Source organism: Tursiops truncatus, chromosome 20 (assembly GCF_011762595.2).
Source record: "Tursiops truncatus isolate mTurTru1 chromosome 20, mTurTru1.mat.Y, whole genome shotgun sequence".
Lineage (NCBI taxonomy): Eukaryota > Metazoa > Chordata > Mammalia > Artiodactyla > Delphinidae > Tursiops > Tursiops truncatus.
The window spans coordinates 19,728,047-19,752,804 of NC_047053.1; the positions used below are offsets into that span (position 1 = coordinate 19,728,047).

At 38.6% G+C, this 24,758-nt stretch overlaps 1 protein-coding gene across 1 annotated transcript in view; it reads right to left on the reverse strand.

Moving 5' to 3' along the window:
• Positions 1–24,758, reverse strand: part of LOC109551719 (AP-2 complex subunit beta-like) — a 104,604-nt gene that overhangs the window by 67,857 nt on the left and 11,989 nt on the right. The window contains 3 exon segments of the mRNA XM_073797712.1: positions 13,313–13,448; positions 16,609–16,714; positions 20,876–20,935. The gene's annotated coding sequence lies outside the window, so the exon portion shown is untranslated.

Here is a 24,758-nt window from a genome sequence, read left to right on the forward strand (position 1 = left end):
CTGCCCTATCCCTCAGAATAAGTGTTCCATAAGAGCTATGATTTTTGTCTGTCCACTGCTATATCCTCAGAGCCTAGAACAATGCCTGGCATACAGCACAGGCTCAATAAATATTTGCTGAGTGAATGAGTAAAGTGTGAGATGTCAATGACCAAGAGAAATAAAATTGTATGTAAAGTTCTTTCCAGAAGATATTTGTACTTTCAGTGATGGAAAGAAACTATCAGGGTGAGCTTTGGTTAAATCCAGAAGGAACAATTTCCCAGACAAGTGAAGAGCACTTACATTATAGTAGCTCGAGCTTTAGCCGGGCAAGGAGGTTTCCTATCTACCATAATTAAAATGAAGAGCCAGAGTTTCCCTGGTGGCGCAGTGGTTGAGAGTCCGCCTACCGATGCAGAGGACACGGGTTTGTGCCCTGGTCTGGGAAGAATCCCACATGCCGCGGAGCGGCTGGGTCCGTGAGCCATGGCCGCTGAGCCTGCGTGTCCGGAGCCTGTGCTCCACAACGGGAGAGGCCACAGCGATGAGAGGCCCACGTACCGCAAAAGAAAATAATAATAATAAATAAAATAAAATGAAATGAAGAGCCAACAATTCTTCAGAATTATTTTGCCTAGTACAGTGCCTATATACACAAAATGCTCAATAAAAACTGATGATACCTCCAATTCTGTAAACTAAAAATGTATGTATGTGTATATGAAATTTAGTAGTCAGTATCTGATAGTCAATGAAAATCTGCAGCACTAAAGTGGTAGAGCTGAGGCAGAAGAATCCAGGTGTGCCTTCCAAAATCTTCTCCAAATTCAGACTGATGAGATTCCTATATCTAACGGAAGACATCATACATTTTGCTGGCTCCAACACAGTTCTCTAGTACTAATTATAGGTATAAGGCAGCTCAATAACTAGTATCAAGCCACTTACTATGTATCTAAAAGAACGAAAATTTTGTTACTACAGTGAGAGACACTCAAAAAACCTTTGTTTGCCAAATGGCTAGGAATTGCTGTATGGGAGATGTGAGACCATGATGAGGGAGAGTTTTTCAGAGGGTTGTAACTATACTGTTCAAAGAAGAAATGAAAAATACACATCTCCTCTTAGGAAGAGCTATTTTTTGCATGGTTTACTCTACCACCTAAAATGTTCCTAAATACATTGAGAAAATACCACAGGATAGCAATATATATCCCATAAGCCACTGCTTTTCCCAACGTAACAGACCCTTATTCTAATACAGACTTACTAGAAATTATTGAACCGGGCAAGACTCCTAGATACTATCCAGAAAAACAGACTGACCTCTGAGCCTCCTGGTCATCTTTAGGGTTGTAATTAGACAGGCAGTCCAGAATGAAAATCTGGCCCCGTTCGGTACACTCATTCAGGGCTGTCAGTAGCTTATTAATGTTCTGTGGATTCAGATCGAGTAAGTTGCTGTTTGGGTGAGATTCACTGATTTCAGATAATGCTGCTACAGCATTAGCCACCACCTGGGAAAGAAGCAGATACGACCTTGATTTGTCAAGAACAGTACAACTATTTCTCTGGATCACTTCATAGATCTCAACCCATAACCGTTCCTGAACATTTTACGCAGTCAGCTAGAAAGATACACTGCTTTCAAAATGTATAATAAACCACCAATGATGGCATATATAGCTTCCTCATGGTCAAGCAACACAGAATTAAAACAATTCACATATTAGCAGAGAGTCCCTCATGATTTACTATTAAAACAATAATAATTTTAATAGTAGTCAACACTATCAGTAGAATTAAGACACATGAACAGCTGTAAAAGAAGTGAAGGTTAGGGACTTCCCTGGCGGTCCAGTGGTTAAGACTCATGCTTCCACTGCAGGGGGGCATGGGTTCGATCCCTGGTTGGAGAACTAAGATCCCACATGCCTCGCAGCCAAAACAAAACAAAAAACACAAAACAGGGAAGTTTAAATATGAAACATGTACATTAGGCAATGGAAAGAAAAATCTAGGCCAAACAATTTTATAGGTGTATGGGCGTGCATGTACTGGGGGGTGGGGAGGTGATACTTCAGGTGTCAATCACACCTTAAGTCTCAGAGTAAGAAAATGTGACCCTGAAACCATAGTTCACTGTAACATGATGTTGGGAAAGCACATAATCTCCATGAAATTCAATTTCCTCACCTGAAAATGGAATAATTTAATCCAAGTCACAGATTAGCTTTAGTTTGAGGATAAAATCAGATGACTTATGTATAAGTGCTTTCTACAAAGCCTTATACAAAGTTAAGGTGGCAATATTACCATAATTCATCAAGACTAAGTTGCATAGTTTTTCATATTAACATCTCTGAAGTTGGGATATATTTAATAATCAACGGCATGTCAGTTTAATAGGAGGTATTTTTCTTTCTACGTAATACAGGAAATAATAATGCATCTTAGAATCAATGAAATATGGTACCTCAAATGTATCCTTAACTCTGGCAGTATGATAAATGAAAAATTGCTACCAAATATAAGAAAGTACACTTGTTGCGTCCGGAGCCTGTGCTCTGCAATGGGAGAGGCCACAACAGTGAGAGGCCCGCGCGCAAAAAAAAAAAAAAAAAAAAAGAAAAGAAAATTCTGTTAAGGGCTTCCCGGGTGGCGCAGCGGTTAGGAATCCGCCTATAAATGCAGGGAACACGGGTTTGAGCCCTGGACCGGTAGGATCCCACATGCCACGGAGCAGCTAGGCCCGTGCGCCACAACTACTGAGCCTGCGCTCTAGAGTCCTCAAGCCACAACTACTGAGCCCGTGTGTCACAACTACGGAAGCCCGTGCGCCTAGAGCCCATGCTCCGCAGCAGGAGAAGCCACCACAATGAGAAGCCCGCACCGCAACGAAGACCCAATGCAGCCCTAAATAAAATAAATAAATTTAAGAAAGTACACTTGTATCCTGACTTAACAGACCCAGAAATCCATACTAGCTGCAAGAAAAAACAGTGGACACTTTATCAAAATTACAGATTATGTCTAATTTAACTAAGAAATCTACAACCAATGAATGTTTAAAGTAATTTTAAGATTATAAAAACACAGAAAAATAAACAAAACAGACAAAAAACTATAGCTCTGTAAAAATGAATTTACAACAACATTTTGCAGTGAGGCTCTCAGCTGTCGCTAAATATTAGCACAGTAAGGCTATATATAAATATTCTGTAAGCATAAGTGAGATGCAATAGGTAGCAGCTTCATTAATTATGTATATTGAAAAGATTCTCAAAAATGTCAACTCATTTTTAGTTCTGACTGAAGTCCCTGTTAAAAGCTTGAGAAACTAAGAGTTGTATGATTATCCTTTTGCTAGCAAGAGAAGAAACATAATGGTTACAGTTTAGCTATTGATTTTAATATCCATATCATTTGGGTACTCTGCAGATTATCCCAGTATATGATTTTACCTAGAAGATAAATTCTAGAGAATATGGCTTTTTAAATCAAATAATACATTCATGACAGTATCCATTAACTAAGATAATGATGCCACAAATGGAATCACCTTCAGTTATAACTTAGTGGTCAGGACAAAAAATTCCAAGATGAAAAAAAATCAAAGGTTCACTTGGTAAGTATGATTATGGATATAATATTTTATTGTTATTAACACAAATCGAGAAGGATTATCTAGTTCACCTATCACATGATAGCATGCATGAGGTTCTTTCCTGACTTAATTTTTCTTTGCCAACCACACCATCAAGCATGGCCTTTAGTAAAAATTAAAAGCATGAAAAGTGAAACAATAATCTCCATCATCTCAGTGCTTTACATGCAGGGAAAAGGTACTGTGTTTCCCCTGTATAATACACTTAATACACTGGATTACAGGATAAAGGATCAAAATGTCACACTGGAAGAACAAATGCCTGTTTTCCTCTCTTGCTGCCAACACATGCCCAGTCTTGGTCACCAGTTCGTCCAAAACAAATGTCCTGTCACAACTTACCATTTCTGCCACTCAAATCTTTTTAATGTTAAAAAAAATTAAATATGAGGTCTGTTAACAGGAAATGAACAGAATGAACAATTAGAACTCCTCTGCTACCATCACAGGTAACTAGAAATTAAACCAAGTATATAATGCAGCTAATGACGTATATGTTCTGGTGGTAAAACAGGCAATTTTCACTTATTATCACATTAAAACAAGAAAAGAAACAGGGAAAAGTAAATCTAATTAAAAGATCCAGAGAGATCAGATTATATGATTATGTTTAGAAAAGTCTGCATGGGGAAAAAAGATCACTGCCAAATGGTCACTGAGCCAATGACTGACCAGAGGAGATACACCCCCAATAACAAAACTCTACTGCTATTCCTCTAAAATTCCTTCTAGTCTACCTTTCCGCTTTCATCTCCTAATCTTCACATTCATACTGCTAAGTTTTCAGAAATATACAGAGGTGGGCCCATAAAGAGCTGCTTAGAGTTCTCCTGGTCAGTAAGCCATGCTTCTCTCACTCTAATGGAAACTTAAAATGAGCATCGAATCTCAAGCAGGCAAAGACTGACTTCAAGACAGCAGCTGGGTAGCTGGGGTATACAGGACAACTCACCTGTCTCTGTGTTTCTTTGGAATTTTGTATAGAATGTAGTACATATATTATCTGTTTGTAAAAATAAACTTTAAAAATAATGGATTGAAACATGATTTACTTCCTCTTCCCAGAGAGCCTTCTCCAAACAATAATTCATTATCAAAAGAAAAAATCTGACTCTTGCAGTAACTGCCCTGGTTTACTAGTGTATTAAAACAAAGGTTATGTCTCTTTCTCTTGTACCATTACTTTGAATGTGAACTAAGACTAACATGCATAACATTTTCCCCCCAGAAAACTGGCAGTTCTTTTAGGAAACACTGCCATGAAAAGAACAATGGCCTTTTAATTATAATCTCAGAAAAACTGGAGTTCCCAAGAAAGAAAGGGGTTTCTAAAGGAAGTTTTGCTTTAAAAATGGATTTATAAATAGGGTTTAAGTGAGTTTTCTCAGCACATTGGTTGACTTACAAAGAGCTGGCATGTAGGCTACGAAGGAACATGTCCCATAGCATCAAAAGAAATTTTTTAATTCATCTTGCCTCCCAATTATGGTAAATTCTGTTCTTTGGAAGACTGCAATAAAACATTCCTCCTCCCCCATCCCACCCCTACCCCCTGTAGACCTAATATAATATGTATACTTTACAGATACAGATATTAAACACAAACATATACATACATACAGAAGTATGCGTGCACGTGCATGTGTGTGTAAAATCACACTCAATACTAGACAAATTTTTCTCTGCCTTAACTACAGACTTCCCTTCAATCTGACAGTTCATTGTGGACCCTTGGAGTCTGCTGAATTTTTTTTTAACGTAAGCAATTTGTTTTGACTTACTTTATACTATACCTAATAGAATTGGACAAAGAGATAAAAGACAATAATAGCTAAAACTTACTGAACACTTACTATGCCATTTACCTTCCCAGCAACTCTAAGGTAGTTGCTATCAAAATCCACCTATTACAGATAAGGAAATAGGCTTTAAAAATGAATTTATAAATAGGATGAGAGAAATTCAGTGACTTGCTTAGCCAACAAAGTTGGAAAGGGAAAATGCTTGAATACAAACTCAAGGCCTGGGGCTTCCCTGGTGGCGCAGTGGTTGGGAGTCCGCCTGCCGATGCAGGGGACACAGGTTCGTGCCCCGGTCCGGGAGGATCCCACATGCCGCAGAGCGGCTGGGCCAGTGAGCCATGGCCGCTAGGCCTGCATGTCCGGATCCTGTGCTCTGCAACGGGACCGCAACGGGAGAGGCCACAACAGTGAGAGGTCTGCGTACCGCAAAAAAAAAAAAAAAAACAAACTCAAGGCCTGTATCTGATTCTAGTGTCTGAGTACTAATCACTCTGCCGCCTGCATTTATAGAAGTTCCAAGAGTTGTGAACATCAAATGGGGGAAAGGGAAAGGGAAAGAAAAATCGGAGCTGGGGAGAATACTATAATCAAAACATTATTTCCAGGCAGATTTATACAAGGAGAGAACTGTATTCTCCTACTTTATATAGTTCAGAGATAATCACATCCTAGCAGCACTTCAAAGAGGCAAGATTTACTATCCAGCTACAAAATCTGATTTATAAGCTACCCCTGTCTCATATGCAGCAATTCTGAGGACATAAATTTGACATTACTTTTTTTATTTTTATTTTTTGGCTGCGCCCTGTGGCTTGCGGGATCTTCTTCCCTGCAAGTGGAGTCTTAACCACTGGACCACCAGGGAAGTCCCAGACCTCATTTTTCTTTTTTAAGGAGCAAGCTGGAGTGGTGGGTATGATTAAAATAAAATGATCCTGTAAAAAAAGAACTCTAAAAGGAAATCTAGATATACGTTGGGAGTGGAGTATCACAGACAGAAGCTCCTTTAGGAGAAATCTTTCACACATTTCCCTGTTCCTTTGAATGACCTCTCTAATTTCACTCATTTTCATAGCCTCAGAACCCAAGAAAGATAGCACTTCCCAATATAGTGACTTCCTCCTATTAACTATATTTAGAAGACTTTCATTTCTAGCAATGACCTTCAAGGTCAAACACTCTGAACAAACACTTCAATTTTCCCGCTCAATTTACAATACTTTTGGCTGCTGCCCCTGAAGACTTGAATAAATTGAACGCAGTAGAATAACTGACCAAAACTATTATAATGGAAAATAAAGGTGATTTGCATACTTTTATCCTCTTGAAAATCAGCAACAGTTCAGAATCTCACTTTCTTCTTTATGGAGTTGCCTCAAATAACACGTTAAAGCACAGGGCATTTATTCTAAGCATGTTTCAGTCATTATCATCTCCTTAAGAACAAAATGACTGGACTTCCCTGGTGGCGCAGTGGTTAAGAATCCACCTGCCAATGCAGGGGACACGGGTTCGATCCCTGGTCTGGGAAAACCCCACATGCCACGGAGCAACTAAGCCCATGCGCCACAACTACTGAGCATGTGCTCTAGAGCCCTCGAGCCACAACTATTGAGCCCATGTGCTGCAACTACTGAAGCCCACGCACCGCAACTACTGAGCCCACATGCCACAACTGCTGAAGCCCCCGTGCCTAGAGCCCATGCTCCGCAACAAGAGAAGCCACCGCGGGCTTCCCTGGTGGCGCAGTGGTTGGGAGTCTGCCTGCTAATGCAGGGGACACGGGTTCGAGCCCTGGTCTGGGAGGATCCCACATGCCGCGGGGCAACTGGGCCCATGAACCACAACTACTGAGCCTGCACCTCTGGAGCTTGTGCTCTGCAACAGGAGAGGCCACAATGGTGAGAGGCCCGCGCACCGCGATGAAGAGTGGCCCCCACTTGCCACAACTAGAGAAAGCCCTCGCACAGAAACAAAGACCCAACACAGCAAAAATTAATTAATTAATTAAAAAAAAAAAAAAAAAAAGAGAAGCCACCGCAATGAGAAGCCCACGCACTGCAACAAAGAGTAGCCCCCGCTCGCCGCAACTAGAGAAAGCCTGCGTGCAGCAACGAAGACCTAACGCAGCCAATATAAATATATAAATAAAAATTTTAAAATGCATTGTTAAAAAAAAAGAATACAATGACTATACTGTACCAGTTAATTTTACAGTCATGCTTTAATCCAAGACACTGTCCAGACTGCCAACTAATAATATGCTGACTACATATGACATTCTGCAATGTTCCGTTTTTTTCCCCATCTTCTTTCCTAGAATGAGGAAGCTAAGTGAACACATCTACCTAGTGAAGTCAACAAATACCGTTAACAGCAAGAGAGTCTGAATATCTGGTAACAAGTAAGATTTAAAAATTAGACTCAATAAAACTCATTACTTAGTTAAGGAGCTTACATAAGTAGCTTAAGATGTGTTTTGATGAAATGCGAATATTCACAAAGCTAAAACACTACAAATAAATATCTACAAATGGACAAAAGGCACTCCTAAGAAGCCAAGAGTTACTTGGCCCACCAGCCCTAAAATCACACAAAAGCATGCTGCAAAATGAACAAAACAAAAAATTTATTATTACACCATTATCTCCCTTTTCAGAGTAAGTAATCCCCTGCCAAATTAGAGTCTTGAGATCCCCTGCCAAATTAGAGTCTTGAGTAAGTAATCCCCTGCCAAATTAGAGTCTTGAGAAATGAATAAGCCGTGATCTTTCGGTACACTACTGAATTACTATGTACAACAGATCCAGTTTTCAGGAAGCTGCCTACGAAAACTGCTTTAGGCATATCCTTGAACAATTATCTTTTAAAAGTAATCCTGAAATGATGTGTTAAGTAATACTGTAAATAGATTTACTTCATTTGTAGATAAGCTGCCCTCAGAATCACCCTAAAAAATAATGTCTGGCTTTAAATAATGTATACAAAAGAATTAAATATCTTTGGGACTTCCCTGGTGACACAGTGGTTAAGAATCCGCCTGCCAATGCAGGGGACACGGGTCTGACCCCTGGTCCGGGAAGGTCCCACATGCCGCGGAGCAGCTAAGCCTGTGTGACACAACTACTGAGCCTACGCTCTAGAGCCTGCGTGCCATAACTACTGAAACCCGTGAGACCAGAGCCCGTGCTCTGCAACAAGAGAAGCCAATGCAATGAGAAACCCGCACACCGCAAGGAAGAGTAGCCCCTGCTCACCGCAACTAGAGAAAGCCCGCACACAGCAACGAAGACACAACACAGTGAAAAATAAATAAATAAAATTATAAAAAATACTAAAAACAGCTTTAGTTAAAAAAAGAATTAAATACCTTTAAAAAATAAATTTGCCGTTGAAATATTAACCCTTCTAAAATCATTAATAACCAGCACCACGATCACTATACAATAAAGAAACCTTTGTTATTATTAAGGGCTTACTCTATACCAGGTTCACTATTAAGTGCTTTGCAAGCCCTCTTTTATTTTTCACAACGTTCCAATGATAGAGGCACTGTTTATAATCTCCATTTTGTAGACGAGGATACTGAGATGTTTAGGGAGACCACCAAGCTAAGAATGGCAGACCAGGATACACATCCAAGTCTGGTTGGTTTCAGAGCCTGAGTTTTAACCCTCATGTGTTAGTACTGGAGCGAAAAAAAAAAAAAAGTTCACAGTTACAAAGCACTTTTCTGTTTTTGAGATACTTTCATAAAGAGTGAGTCAACTCTTTATAAAAGGAAGTGATTAAATGCAATTTGGTATGCTGGACTGAATCCTGAAATAGCAAAAGGATATTTGTGTTGAAACAGGTGAAATAAAGTCTGTACTTCAGTTTATAGTGATGTACCAATGCCAATTTCTTAGTTTTGACAAAGGTACCATGGTTATGTAAGATGTTAACATTAAGTAAAACTGTGTGAAGATAGGTATATGAGAACTTTCTGTATGGTCTTTGCAACTTTTCTCTAAATCTAAAAACCCGCCCCCAAAATGAGATTTAAAAAAAAAAAAAACCTAAGTTAGTAATAACTGATAAAATGAAAACTGATGATTAAAATTCCTAAGGTGAGAATACACATAAAAAGATCTCCACAAAGTTTATCATAAAGGAAAACAAAAATTGTTTCCTTCCTCTGCAAGAATTTAAAAACCGAAAAGCACTGAGATGGGCACTTGCCCTTATAACAGAGCAGCCTCCAATGATTCCACTTACTCAACACTCTGATCCTGCAGAAATTACCAGCAACTCATCTTTTAGTACCAAATACAACATTACTTACTTGGGGCATCCAGACACAGACTGAGTGAACATGTTACCTCCTACATCATTCTTACCCAGTGCTTACCACATACTGACACTCTCATACATGCCTAAAATTCTACCAGCTCTGGTACTCCTTTATGGACGCTGGGCATGAAGAGCATCACGCATTTCTAATTTTGCTTCTGTATAATATTTTAATTTTATAACTCTTCTTCTATTTATTGATATATGTTTAGGGATAACAGAATTCATATAAAGTACTAAATTAAATGAGGTCATTAAGAGATGATTTAACATTGCCCACGAGGACAACAAACATATTCTGACAAAAATCCTTCTAAAATTTACAAAGTGATCTAGAGAGACTTCAGTTTTTCAGCATTTATCATCTCAGACTGACAGCAAACCACCACAAACCTTCTAAAGCCTAACTAGAAATTACAATAATCAGAAAGTACGTCACGTTAGATCTGTTTCTCAATAGCTGTCATTTATTAAGCATTTACTATATGTCAGGCATTACTTCAGTTTTTAAAACAAATTAGTCCTTCATGTTGTTGTAGGGGGCTCCCTGTGCACTGCAGGATGTTTAAAGTATCCTTGAACTCTACCTACTAGATGCCAGTAGCAACCTTCCCATCAGTTGTGACAACCAAAAGTGTTTCCTGACAATGCCAACTGTCTCCCAGGAAGCAAAATCGCCCCCAGTTGAGAACCACTGTCACATAATCTCATGTGGCTTCTACATGCTGGCTAGCACATGGTTAAAATACATACTTTTTCTGAGAAAAAAAAATGTTACTTTTCATAAAACAGCTTTCCAAAATAAGTTCATATTAAAAGAAGCTGGCAGTTTAACTAGAACCGTTGCTAAAGGCCATACAAGGCCAAGTTCTGAGAGCATGCTGCTTGTGCAGAAAAACCCTCAACAAACCAAAATATGTTTCTGGGGTTTTTTTGGTTTTGTTTTTTTAACTAATTCAGTAGTCTGTGCTTTGGCAGACAGGACAGAGCAATGGAAGAAGGGCATTCCCAGGGGCAGTTCTCAGAGAGATGGTAGAACTCAGAAGGCTCAGAAGACAAGATCAAAGGGGCTAAGGCGCTGAGCCAAAGGATTTAGGAGACCTGAGCTCACAAACAAAAAGCAAAGTACATGTGGTGGGGCTGTCAAGAGAGTCTCTGGAGTGGCAGATTCTGGGGTAAACATTAACTGAAGTTGGAATACCTCAAAATGCCTCTAAGAGAGAAAAGGAAAACTGCAGTAAGGAGGGAAAATCCTAATGCATGGGCAAAAGCTAGAGAATTATCACTATCACCCAAAAGTGTATCTTTCTTGCAAATATCAATTTAGTGAGACAGAATTTTCAAAACTCTGATTATGTGTGAAGAAATCATAGCTATTTTCCTCTCATGCCAAAGTGCTTCCTCATTCTGAATACGTTTACTTTCAAAATAATGGACTAATAAATCTGTGTCTGGAAATAAGTTTAGCTTTCATTCCCTCAGAAAGATTTTACCATATGAACCTGTATAGCTATCAAAGAGGTCAGAACCCTTTAAATTAATATTGTAGCAATAATGTTAACCTTTGCCTAATGTCTACTTCATAACCATGGCAGCAGCAGCCATCACTTCATGAACTCTCATAAGCCAGGCACTTTCACAGATGCTTTTTATGCAAGAGCTCAATTAATACTCCTAACGACTCTCTAAGTTGGTACCTCTCACTCTACAGAAGAGGAAACAGACTCAGGGAGGTTAACCTAGGACTTAACAGTGAGAATTTTTTTACTTCAAACTATCTTTTCTCTTTCAAATAGTATTTCACGGAGAGTCAGTTTTAACTAAAGTTAACATATACACACTACTATATATAAGACAGATAACCAACAAGGACCTACTGTATAGCACAGAGAACTATACTCAATATTTTATAATAGCCTATAAGGAAAAAGTCTTTAAAAAAATTTTTAATAAAACATAAAAATATTGGGCTTCCTTGGTGGCGCAGTGGTTGAGAGTCCGCTTGCCGATGCAGGGGACACGGGTTCGCGCCCCGGTCCGGGAAGATCCCACATGCCGCGGAGCGGCTGGGCCCGTGAGCCATGGCTGCTGAGCCTGCGCGTCCGGAGCCTGTGCTCCGCAACGGGAGAGGCCACAGCGATGAGAGGCCCGCGTACCGCAAAAACAACAACAACAACAAAAATCAGGAATTGGAAAGATATGTCCCACTCCACAAATATTAAGCAGGGAGAAAAGAGGGCTGGATATCTGGGGCCTACAGCCAAGAAAGCAAAGGAGAATCTAGAAGCTGGTTTGTGCCCAACATAAGTTCCTTGTGCGAAGCAGCAGAGAGGGCCCTCTGAAATCCTGATTAACATACATTCTCCTTTCCTAGCAAGTGCCTCCAAACACAGTATAAGTAGAACACTTACCAAGAAGGAACACCCCTTAAATTGCCCTATATTAAAAAATTTCTTTAAACATTATAAACCTATACACATGCTAACTTCCAAAAAATGTAAACTAAATTCTTTCCAATGATATCATCCATCTATGAATCACCAGACAGAAAGAATGTAATGTTACAATGATCCTGTACATTGTAGCTAAACACAGAAAAAGAACAAAAATTCCATGAGGAGGAAGAAAGTATGTTTATTTTCCAAAACAATTTAATAGAAGCTAATTTTAGAAATGCTGTCTGATTTTTGCTTTTAATGTAGACTAAATTCCAGGCAGAGGAAAAGGAAGTAAACAAAACAAAACAAAACAAAAACCCTAGTAAGAACAACCTTATTACTGTGTTCATCAAATCTAATGATAGGAGAATTCTGACTGGATATCCAATAATATTAAGGACTTTCTTTAATGATCAGCTGATTAAATGAGTTTTTCATTCTTAAGATGTTTGGGATTTGCTTTAAAATCATCCAGTAGGAGAGGAGGTGGGGGTCAGGAAAGCATGTATGGAGAGTTAAATTAAACAAAACTGGCCATAGGTTGGTAACTACTGAAACTACAAGGTAGATATTTAGGAATTTATTATACTATTCCCTCAACCTGAATATGTTTGAAAATTTCCACAATAACAAAAAAGTTAATCAACTACTGTAAGACCTATTCAATAAAACAAAATTAAAAGGCAGCTCCTGTAGTTTCCACTACGTCTGAACCATAAGCATAATTTCTACAAAGATAAAATAGGTAAAACCCCAGGTTACTGACACTACAATGATATGCCCAACATTTGTCAGCCTTGGAAGATAAAACAGTGAGGTTTCACCTGGCTTTCTTCTCCCACCTGGCAAGGATGCACCAAGCCCAGCTGACAGAAGGCTCACCATATGGTCTGAACTGGAAGACAAACTCTGGCATACAGAATGCTTAAATCATGAATATTCCTACTCAATGGCCAATACTTCTCTAGAGGCCCTCTTTTGGAACAGAGGTTGCTTATTTGCAATGCAGACACTAACCATATCAAGAGACACTTCTGAAAAGGTTTTCTGAGGTAGAAGAGACCGTTCTTGAGTCCCTGGGAAAAAGTTACCTTCACAAAGCTGTTGACAGCCATGATGGCCATGTCTGGCTGACTCTTGGCATAGTTCATCAAGTAGAGATACACGAGCTTCTTTAGTTCCAGGCTGTCAGTCTGCATACAATTCACTACATCTGGAAAGAGACAGCTGAGAAAAGAGGAAGGGAAAGCGAACAGATGTTGATGCCAGGCTGTTGGACAGAACACAAAGAAACAGCCTTAATTTAAAAAGTGACTCGATGTGAGCACAAATGTCCACTAGTGATAATACTTACCACAGAAATGAATTACTAAAGAATTTATAATAATGGTCCCAAGAAGATGTCTAAAAATAGATTTTTAAAAAACTTTTTGCTATGAAAATTTTCAGATTAGAGACAGCAGTTTAATGAACCCATGTGTCCATCACCCAGCTGCAAACAAATATTGATACATACCCGATCTTGTTTCATACACAACCTCAATCCACTTGCCTTCTCCCAGTCCCTACCCCATCTAGTTGCTCTAAACAATTTCTAAACAAATCCTGCACATACATTTCATATAATATTTTAGTGTGTATCTTTACAAACTTTTTTAAAAAATCACTATGTCACACAAAAAAATTAACCATAATTTTTCATATCAATTCTTTGCAGTTCAAAGCACGACAGTTGTTATGCTTTTTAATGCACATATTCTTCCATACCTGACCAGTGGGAACTTATTTGATTAGTTTCCTTACTAAAACAGTTCTCAGATAATGAGGACCTTTGTTCAAAATTTTAACCATTTTCAGAAAATGAAACAGTTCTAAACGTGTGTGCCATGTACACATTTAGATTCTATTGTATATATACACCCATGAAGGAAGTGACCAGTAACAGGTATTGGGACTCAGACCCTAGGTTAGAATCCTGGCTACATTACCACTAGCTGTATGACTTTGGGATTATTCTTTAGCCTCTCCAAGTATACACTGCTTGATCTCTAACATGGAATAACTTCTGATTCAGAATAACCTGTAGTTCAGAAGACATGAGGACTATAAAAAACATTGTAAGTAAAAGCATCTGTCCCTGTGCCTGACACAGAATGCACTTAAATTTAAACTTCCCTTTTCTTAATGACATTAGGAAGGTCATCATTAGCCTTAGGACCTTCTCAGATGTTTGAGTTACTACACCTCACATCCACCACTAGATGCTGCAATTTACTTGGCATTCTTGCACTCATCCATTTCTTATCAGCAGCATTTGACCCAACTAATAAAAGGAAAATCAATGCATTTCATATTAACATAAATATTTTAAAGGAAAAATCTACCTATTTTACTTATTTTTTTAAATTAAGATGACATTGTTTTAATTTTTGCCAATCTCTTTAATGTCTACTGTAAACAAAAACAGCTGGATTCTCACACATGCTCCTGCATTCAACCTGTTGTAGAATGTTGTTTAGCTGAAGTGTAAGAAGAAAATCCATTTGCATACACGTATATAAATTGGAAAATGGAAGAGTATTTTAATAGCTTTTTCATATAACTGGATGTTCTCCTTTGATACATTAAAGCTAGACAAATGGTTGTTTTTCTTTTTGTTTTTAGTCCACAAATGGTAGTTTCTTAAAAGTTAGGTACAATATGGAATCTGAACCCATATCAATAAACTTTCTGTACTTGGTTGCATTAAAATCCATTCATTTATCACTTATTTTGAATGGATATTTTACCCATGCATAATTTTGTGATGTATGCACTGGTCATTTGGAAAATATTGGTTCAATGAGTTATGCAGATCTTCTCTATGGTGGCATATTTCATTATACAGCAGCAAATAATCACAGTCATTAATTTCACCACCAATCTCATCAGAAAAATCTCTAAGTATTGGGAAGCTATCAAGCTCACGATGGGAGATACAAGTTTAACAACACTCTAATTTTTACTTTAAAGTCGAAATTTATCTACTGTCAAATTTTTTCCCTTGAAGTGACAGGTTCACTTTGTTCATTTTTTATAAAATGTCTCCCAAATACTGAAGTCTGATTAACTATAGTTCTGTCTGTCAATCTTTCTTTCACAAAGAAATGGTGTTCCCAAGTCAAACAATTGTGCAAGGGCTTTTTTTCAAGTCAACCGTCACACTTTGCTATGCAGTAGAAGTACCTTATGCCTAATTCCTATTTCATCACACAGAATATTAAAAAGACCTGAACTCAAGGTTCAAGGTTTACTGAAATAAATTTTTAGTGCTTCATGCAGGACAGTCCTAAGTGAAACTGCCCTTTTTCCTGCAAGCACATGATGGTGAAGAATACAATGACTACTTTTACAGTTTGGCACCACTGCCTTAATTCACACTAAGGCACCAGCCATGCAAACGTCAACACAGTGAAAAGGGTAAATAACACCTAAGTATTATTACAAGAATAGCTTTGACTTCATGGATTTCATGGAAAGGATCTCGGGAATCCTCAGGGGCCTGCAGACAATCCTTATTTATTTCCAAATGGCCTTCCTATTACAGGAAAAAAGGGAGGAAAAACAAAAAAGACCCTTTGGATTTTGTTACCACTGATTTTCATCTTGAATTCGGCAATTAAAGGCAGAGTTGTAAAGTTGAGGGCACTGGCTTGAGCCAATTAAAGTACACATGGGCTTCTGCTTCTCAGTGTATTTTTATCATCTTCTAAAACTACCTCAGCAACAGATTTGTAACTGTGTCAGCTCTCAGGAGGTTTTATGCTAGATCTGTACGCAAGTGAAATCAAACTCGTTTCACTCAAAAAAAAAAAAAAAAAAAAACTAAGTCACAGAGTTAATATAAAAGCAACTACACTTCCTGATGTTCCCAGTGGGACAAACTCATTCTTATACGTTCTGACTGTAATAGCTTTAAATAAAAAGCAGTAGGCCTTCCCTGGTGGTGCAGTGGTTGAGAATCTGCCTGCCAAGGCAGGGGACACGGGTTCGAGCCCTGGTCTGGGAAGATCCCACATGTCGCGGAGCAACTGGGCCCATGCGTCACAACTACTCAACTACTGAGCCTGCGCGTCTGGAGCCTGTGCTCCGCAACAAGAGAGGCTGCGAGAGGGAGAGGCCCACGCACCGCAGTGAAGAGTGGCCCCCGCTTGCCACAACTAGAGAAAGCCCTCGGACAAAAACGAAGACCCAACAAAGCCATAAATAAATAAATAAATAAATAGATTTAAATCATGTGGGCTTCTAAGAAGACCTCTGCTTAAAAAAAAAAAAAAAAAAAAAAAAAGGCAGTAAAAGCCATAGAGTAAGAGTCTAAAATGAGCAAAGCAGAAGAGATTACCCTTACCTAACATCTTTCCCCACAGTCATAGCAGCAATCACTTTCTTCACAGCCTCCTTCCTCTTTTCTTTCTTTTCATTGTTGAGTTCAGCCTTTAATTCAAAGACTTCTCCTAAAAGACAACAAACGGGTGAGGTCCCAGGATCAGAGAACTAGAGCAGAACACTGTACTATACAGCAAGTAACACAACAGATGACCAGTGGCAGGGCTGCAACTGAAATAAGATTATTTAAAAATTATAGGATAGGTACAGTTCAAATCCCTAGAATATTAACCAACCCATTGATAAGGATGCTATTTTGGGGTTATCGCCAGAGAGGAAGGTGTAAGCCAGATCTCAGGAAGCACAGAAGTGGGAAAAAGGAAAGGTATCTCATGATATCTTACTACGATGGGGAGAGAACGGCATCTGAGGGATGATCTCCTGTCAGAATTTCAAAGTCCTGGGAAAAAAATAAATGCAGGCAGGAAACAGGTTCACAAATCAATGTTTTCAAACCAGAAGAGACTCCTCATTCACCTACTCTCAACTCCACAAACAACTGAGGCTCAAAGGTCACTAAGTGAGCGAGTGACAGAGCTGGCCTTAGAACTGTTTCTCCCGACTCTTTAATCCAGTGTTTCTCAACGTTGGCTACACACTATTACCCGGGAAGTATCTAGAAATGCCAATGCTCAGGCTCCACTCTGGACCAAATAAATCAGAATGTCAAGGAGTAGAACTCCTACGTTCATATTTTTTAAAGTTTCCTCAAGTGATTCTAATGTATAATCAAGGTTGAGAATCACTGCTCTAATTAATACTTTAAGATGATAATGGGCTTTAAGGCCCTATCCTGTTCAATCAATCTAAGAACAGAAATAATAATCCTGAAGCTTCAAGAATGGTACAAACCAGAGTCATTTCTAAAGATATAATCTTAAATGACTGACTGCTCAGGCGCTGCACCGTGAAATGTCAGGACTGTCACCACTATTTTAAGGCCCAGGCTCACCTATCTTCAGAAAGCTGGAGCTGAAATAAGAAAAAAGGTTAACCACCCTCAACTGGTTTTAAAAGAAAGAAGAAAATATACTATAAGACCACGAAAAAGAAGTTAACTATTGTCACGTCAACTTTCAATCCACAGAATTGCCTCATTTTCTTCCACCTTTATGACTGTTCTTGATGTTCACTTTAACCTCGTTCACCAGTACAGAAATAGTGGGGGCAGCAAACTAGGTGATCTGCTGAAGCCTCTAAATGGGAAGGGTGAACTGGCAAGAAGCACAGAAGTTGAGCACTAAAAAAGCCTGTTACATCAAAATCCATCGCTAACAAAGCAAACAAACTGTTACAAAAATCACCCTTTTATTTGACAGCTGCAAAAATAGCACAGACAGAAAAGCTGGGCCCTTTAAAGAGTCACTCTCCTCTTCTCCAAGTCCTCTGCTGCCAAATCCAGCTCTTAGGGTTCCCATCATTTACTTCTGAAAACAGTAAAGGACAAGCAGCACGGTTTCAGAAAATCTGAATTGTGAATAGCAGCAGGAGCTGAAGATCAAAACAGGATATAACTGAAATTATTCCAACTCCAACAGCATAAATTTAAAGAATATGCGCCAGTGGCAGTTCTGGTGGGTGTTACAGGAAGTAAAAGGAACACAGTCTATCCATTTTTTAAAATGTGGTATTTACCCAGCCATGATTCATCTGTAAGTCTCAAACCTTTATAAAAATCCCTGAATTAAAAAAAGGTTACCAGGACCCATTATAAGTGAAGGTTTGAAAAATCAGGTGAGTTTTAAAATTACATCTTTTTGTGTTATTATAGAAACATCTTGGTCATCAAAGCACACAAAATGTTAAGAGAAGAAATAAATACATTTCAGAATGATAAGAGAACAAGAAAAAAAGCTGAAAATGAATGACAAGGAGCTAAATGCTTTTGTACGCTACAAGCAGTAAAAACAGCAAGAAGTTGGGTGGAGCCAAGGAGGAGCACGGAGGCAAGGTATCTCATACATACTGCAGCTTTATTAAATTCTTATCTTCCCCCCTCCTTTTCCCCTGAATCAAATCTACCAAGCATTGCTAGCAGCTAGCAACAGTTCTCAATCTCGGCTACACATCAGAAAATTCTGGGGAGCTTTTAAAAAAACCCCACGTCTAGGCCATATCCCACACCAAAGAAATCAGGATATCTGCAGGGGTAGGACTGGACATCACCTATTGACTTTTACTTCACTGGGCAATTCCAATGTGCAGGCAAGGCTGAAAGCCATGGACTAGTAGCTAATGTAATTAAGCAACTCTCTATGGTGTTTTCTGTATTATAATAGAAGTTTACCCTTAAATAACTCCAAACAACAGAAATATGCTTGTGCTTTCTAGAAAATTTTCTGGTGCTCCAGGCCACTATGTGTGCCCTCCCATTTTCTTTTTCTTTTGAAATCATTTTAATCTTAAAGAAAAGTTGCAAAATTCCCCATCTGCTAACATTATGCCACATTTGCTTTATCATACTTTTTATATATTTATACATTTTTTTCTGATTCATTGAAGAAGTAAACTGTAGACATCATGTCTCTTTAGCTCTAAATATGTCAGTGTATAACTTCCGAGAACAAGGAATTATGTTACATAGCTATAATACAATGACGAAAATCAGGAAGTTTAACAGTGATATACTGTCATTATCTAATCTATAAACCTTATTCAAAGATCTTGATAAAGTCTTTTATAGTAATTTTACCCCCATCCTCCTTGGGCCATGATCCAATGCAGGATTATGCATTACATTTACTGTCATGTCTCTTTAGTCTCCTTTAATCTGAAACAGCTGGTCAGCCTTTGTCTTTCATGATAATGACATTTTAAAAAAGTACAGGCCAGTCATTTTCTAGAACACCCTCCACTGTCATAGGTGTTCCCTCATGATTACACTGAGATTATGCCTTTTGGCAGCCATAATTCAGAAATGATGATATGAAATCATCATCTGTGGAAGGATAAGAAAATATCAAATTTCCATGCATTGTTTTGCATAATCATTTTTTGTTAAAAATTTTAAAAATCGTATGTATTAATACATGCATTAAAAAAAAAATACATGCATAGAAAAGACTGAGGATACATACCGAGTTCCCACCAGGAACAGGAATAGGGAGGGAGGGAACTTTCATTTTTACTTTTTATTGCTGTATTGCTTTAGTAGTACTCCTTGTAATAAAATGTTTATTTCCAAGTAAAAAATTAAAAGAATTTGGTGCAACCACTATGGAAAACACTATGGAGGTTCCTTAAAAAACTAGAGTTACCATATGATCCAACAAACCCACTCTTGGGTATATATCCAGAGAAAATTCTAATTCGAAAAGATACATGCACCCCAACGTTCACGGCAGCACTATTTACAATAGTCAGGACATGGAAACAACCTAAGTGTCCATCCATCCACAGATGAATGGATAAAGAAGATATGGTTTATATATACTATGGAGTATTATTCAGCCATAAAAAAGAATGAAATACTGCCATTTTCAGGAACATGGATGGACCCAGAGATTACCATACTAAGTGAAGTAAGTCAGACAAAGACAAATATATGGTATCACTTATACGTGGAATCTAAAAAAAGATACAAATGGACTTATTTACAAAACAGAAACACTCACAGACACAGAAAATAAACTTATGGTTACCAAACAGGAGGGGAGGAAGGGATAAATCAGGACCTTGGGATTAGCAGATACAAACTAGTATGTATTAAATAAATGACAAGGTCCTACTGTATAGCACAGGGAACTATATTCAATATCTTGTAATAACCTATGATGGGAAAGAATCTGAAAAAGAATATATATATGTATACATACACACACACACACACACACATACATATATACACACACACACACCTGAATCACTTTGCTGTGCACCAGAAATGAACACAACATTGTAAACCAATTACACTCGATTTTTTTAAAAAAGAGAAAATAAATGTGCTTCTTCCTTTTACCCTCCTCAGATCTATCAATCTTCAATGGATCAATCTTGGATCTCTTCCTTTCACTAAAACCTTCAAGTCAAAATGATGTGCACCACAGCCGTATCTTTAAAAACCCATACTTTAATAATTTACTCAATACACTTTTCTGTAGGATATCCCCAGTGAGATGGTCCAAGACATACATGTCTGAAGAGGTCAGGAGCATTCTACTTGGAACAATCTTACACCACAACTTTTGAAGAATCTTCAAAAAAGGCTGTGATCAGGTTCTCATACTTACCTTTTTTATTGGTTGTGAAGTACTTGGAGTCAGTCATGGTTGTGAATCTTTAATGTGCACCTACAGCAAGAGAAGAGAATTCCTTTAACCAAGTTATTTATGGCCAGCAAGGCATTCAACTAATTTTAAGATCATTTATATACAAGAAGTTCTGCATTCAGAAAGTATCTTCATCCTTACCACCATCACTCGTGATCCAAAGGGATGCAAGGATAATTAAGAATGTAATCCTTGCCTCAAAAGCTAATTGGAACAAAATCCAAAGGCCTAATGGAATAGAGTGATAATCTGAACCTATCACAGTTTTATGATTTTATCCACAATTATCTCCTCAGAGCCTCCAAGACCTAAAGCTACATCTTTTTACAAATACGTCTTCAGTTAGTCACTCCAATATTTAAAATAAGGAAAAGTTTGTTTCAAAAGATCTCCCCATTACTTTCCGTTAAAGCAAATCTGATTTCCCTGCCTCAAGATGGAGTCACTCTAAGACACATATTCTGAAACAGAGTAAAACTGAAGGAGAAAAAAATTTTATCAACCTCTTCACCATTACATGCAACTGTCAATAAAAGGAATTTCTTTCAGAAAAAAGAGAGAAGTCTAGATTAGTAGGACAATACTCTTTCATGACAAACACCTAGAGAGGCAAACATCTAGAGAGGTGTTATGCATGGATTTTTTTTTAAATTATGGTTTTCATATTTCCAACAACCTACAATTCCCCCAAGTATTCCCCCAAATAAAAAATATCAGTTTACAGTTAAAAACAATGCAAAAAACTGAGATATTTGTTCAGTCACACTGAGTGCTAAAGAGGATCAGAACTGGTGTTAAAACTTAAAAGAACATGGATCCCAGCTTCAATTTAACTTTTCTGTTCCAATTTCCAGAATTAATCCAGTTGACATAAGACTCCATTAGTAAAACGAAAACAGCATGGACTGATCACATTTCTCCCCAAATAATGAGACAATGTTTTCTGATTTGAGAAACCCTAAGATTTTGTCCAATGTACTTGACTTCTTTAAATACATTAAAACTTTCTTTTAATAATATTCCTGCTGCACTCAAAAATGAGTATCTTCTGGGATTTCCCTGGTGGCACAGTGGTTAAGACTCTGCGCTCCCAAAGCAGGTGGCCCAGGTTCGATCCCTGGTACGACCAGATCCCACATGCGTGCCGCAACTAAGAGTTCGCATGACACAACTAAGGAGCCAACGAGCCTCAACTAAGGAGCCCGCCTGCCTCAACTAAGACCCGACACAACCAAATAAATAAATTTTTAAAAAAATGATTATCTTCTTACTGACCACCATCATTAATAATACTTATCACCAAATTTTGGACAGATGCCCTGGCACCTACTCATTATTTTCTGGTCAAAACAACATGAGTGATAATATATTTGGCAAACTTGAGCGATAATACCTCCACAAACAATGGTAATTATGGATCTGAGAAAAAAGACCTAAGCACTCAACAAATCAATGCAATTAAGGAAAAAAGCCAGAAAATCATAAAATAATGCAAAAAGGTTGGCTCAAATTTGTTCTCTAAAATGTACTACTTGGACTATTTAAGGGAAATTAGACTCATCTGTTATCTTTCCAAGGAGCTACTTAATGTTTATAGTACTGATCCTTATACAATAGTGCTTTTAGGTTGTACAAGAATTTCACTGAATTTACCTTGTTAAAAGAAGTGAGCTAGAACGCACACAAATCATTACAGAATACAGAAATTTCTGATTTGACACTATTTGTTTTAACTTAAAGTGAGCCTGTAACAGAGGCTTGTCTTATGTAGTATTTTCATAATGTCTTTTCTAGCTAAAATTCAAAGAATTATAATCTTTTAATCCATTTAATCACTTAATCCATTCACAGTGTAAACTAAATGTGAAGTAGGCAAACTGAAGAAAGGAGTCCTTCACATAAAAGACCTGGAATAGGGACTTCCCTGGTGGTGCAGTGGTTAAGGATCCACCTGCCAATGCAGGGGATGTGGGTTTGGTCCAGGGAGATTCCACATGCCACACAGCAATTAAGCCCGTGTGCCACAACTACTGAGCCTGTGAGCCACAACTACTGAGCCCACATGCCACAACTACTGAAGCCCACAAGCCTAGAGCCCGTGCTCCGCAACAAGAGAAGCCCCTGCGATGAGAAGCCCACACACACCGCAACTAGAGAAAGCCCACACACAACAAGGAAGACCCAACACAGCCATAAATTAATTAATTAATTTAAAAAAGACCTGGAATAAATGTGAAGTTATCATCTAAGAACTTATATATACAAAGAGGAAAACCAGTATACAGAAATGATTACAGTACTAGAGCCTGACAGGAGGGCCACAGCTCAAGGCCATTATGGTCTATCCAGGATGTTGTTACACCACTCTAATCCTTTGGGATCATCAAAAGTTAAAACTTGCTTAACATTTAAAGACAAAAGCTGCTTGGAATTTCTGTTTCTTTGAAAAAGCGCCCCCAAATCGTTGTTTTCTAAAGCTCTCATACACATTCACATATATTAAATTTTTAACAGAAAATTTCAGCACAATCTGTTAAACATTAAATTAACCTCGTCTTAAATCGTACCTTTATTAGTGACCCACACATTTCATTACTTTCCCTAACAAATTTCATCATCGAGGACTAGATTTCTGTCCTTTTACATTGTGAGCACTAAGTTCTTAACTAGAGAATAATGTACCAGCCCACAAAATTTCAGGGAAGAGGAGAGAATCAAGTACATGATCTTAGACCCTAAATTAAGAACCCCTGCTTTTCAAGAGAAAGGAGAAACACACCACTCTCTTATCTCGCACTGTCCTACACAACAGTAATGAAATATCCCTTACACATATTGGCAGAGCAACATTTTATCATGTCAGTTCCTGACTTAAGCCAACAGAAACTCCCCCAAAATAAAAGTAAACCAGCCTAAACAAAAACAAATGAGAAGAGTCGGGGTTGCACAACACTGTGAATGTACCAAATGCCACCAAACTGCTCACTCTAAAATGGTTAATTTTATGTTATGTGAATTTCACCTCAAAAAATTGCATATGTATGCATTTTTTGGCTGCGTTGAGTCTTCGTTGTTGCACGTGGGCTTTCTCCAGTTGTGGCGAGCAGGGGCTACTCTGCGTTGCTGTGCGCGGGCTTCATTAGTTGGAGGATGCAGGCTCAGCAGTTGCAGCACATGGGTCCCAGAGCGCATGGGCTTCAACAGCTGCAACGCGTGGGGCCAGTAGTTGTGGCGCACGGGCTTAGTTGCTCCGTGGCATGTGGAATCTTCCCAGACCAGGGATCAAACCCCATGTCCCCTGCATTGGCAGGCGGATTCTTAACCACTGCACCACCAGGGAAGTCCCTGTATATATTTTTTAATGAGACACTGTTTCTTTGTTTTTGTTGTTGTTGTTTTTGAATGAGACACTCTTAATCACACACCAGAGATGAATATGGTCAGATTCTCTAAAACATAGGGTGGTGAAAACTGTTGTCTGGGACTTCCCTGGTGGCGCAGTGGTTGAGAGTCCGCCTGTCGATGCAGGGGACACGGGTTCGTGCCCCGGTCCGGGAGGATTCCACATGTCGCGGAGCGGCTGGGCCCGTGAGCCATGGCCGCTGAGCCCGCGCAACCGGAGCCTGTGCTCCGCAACGGGAGAGGCCACAGCAGTGAGAGGTCCGTGTACCGCAAAAAAAAAAAAACAACAACAAAAAAAAACCTGTTGTCTGCTTTAGAAGCCAAAGAAAAAGCAGCCAAGATAGAGTTCAAAGAATAAGTCAAGTATTTGCTGAAGAGCCTCAAAAATCAAGTTCCTTCTGGGAGCTGGGGGGGAATTTATTCCTTAGGAGAGTCCCAGGGC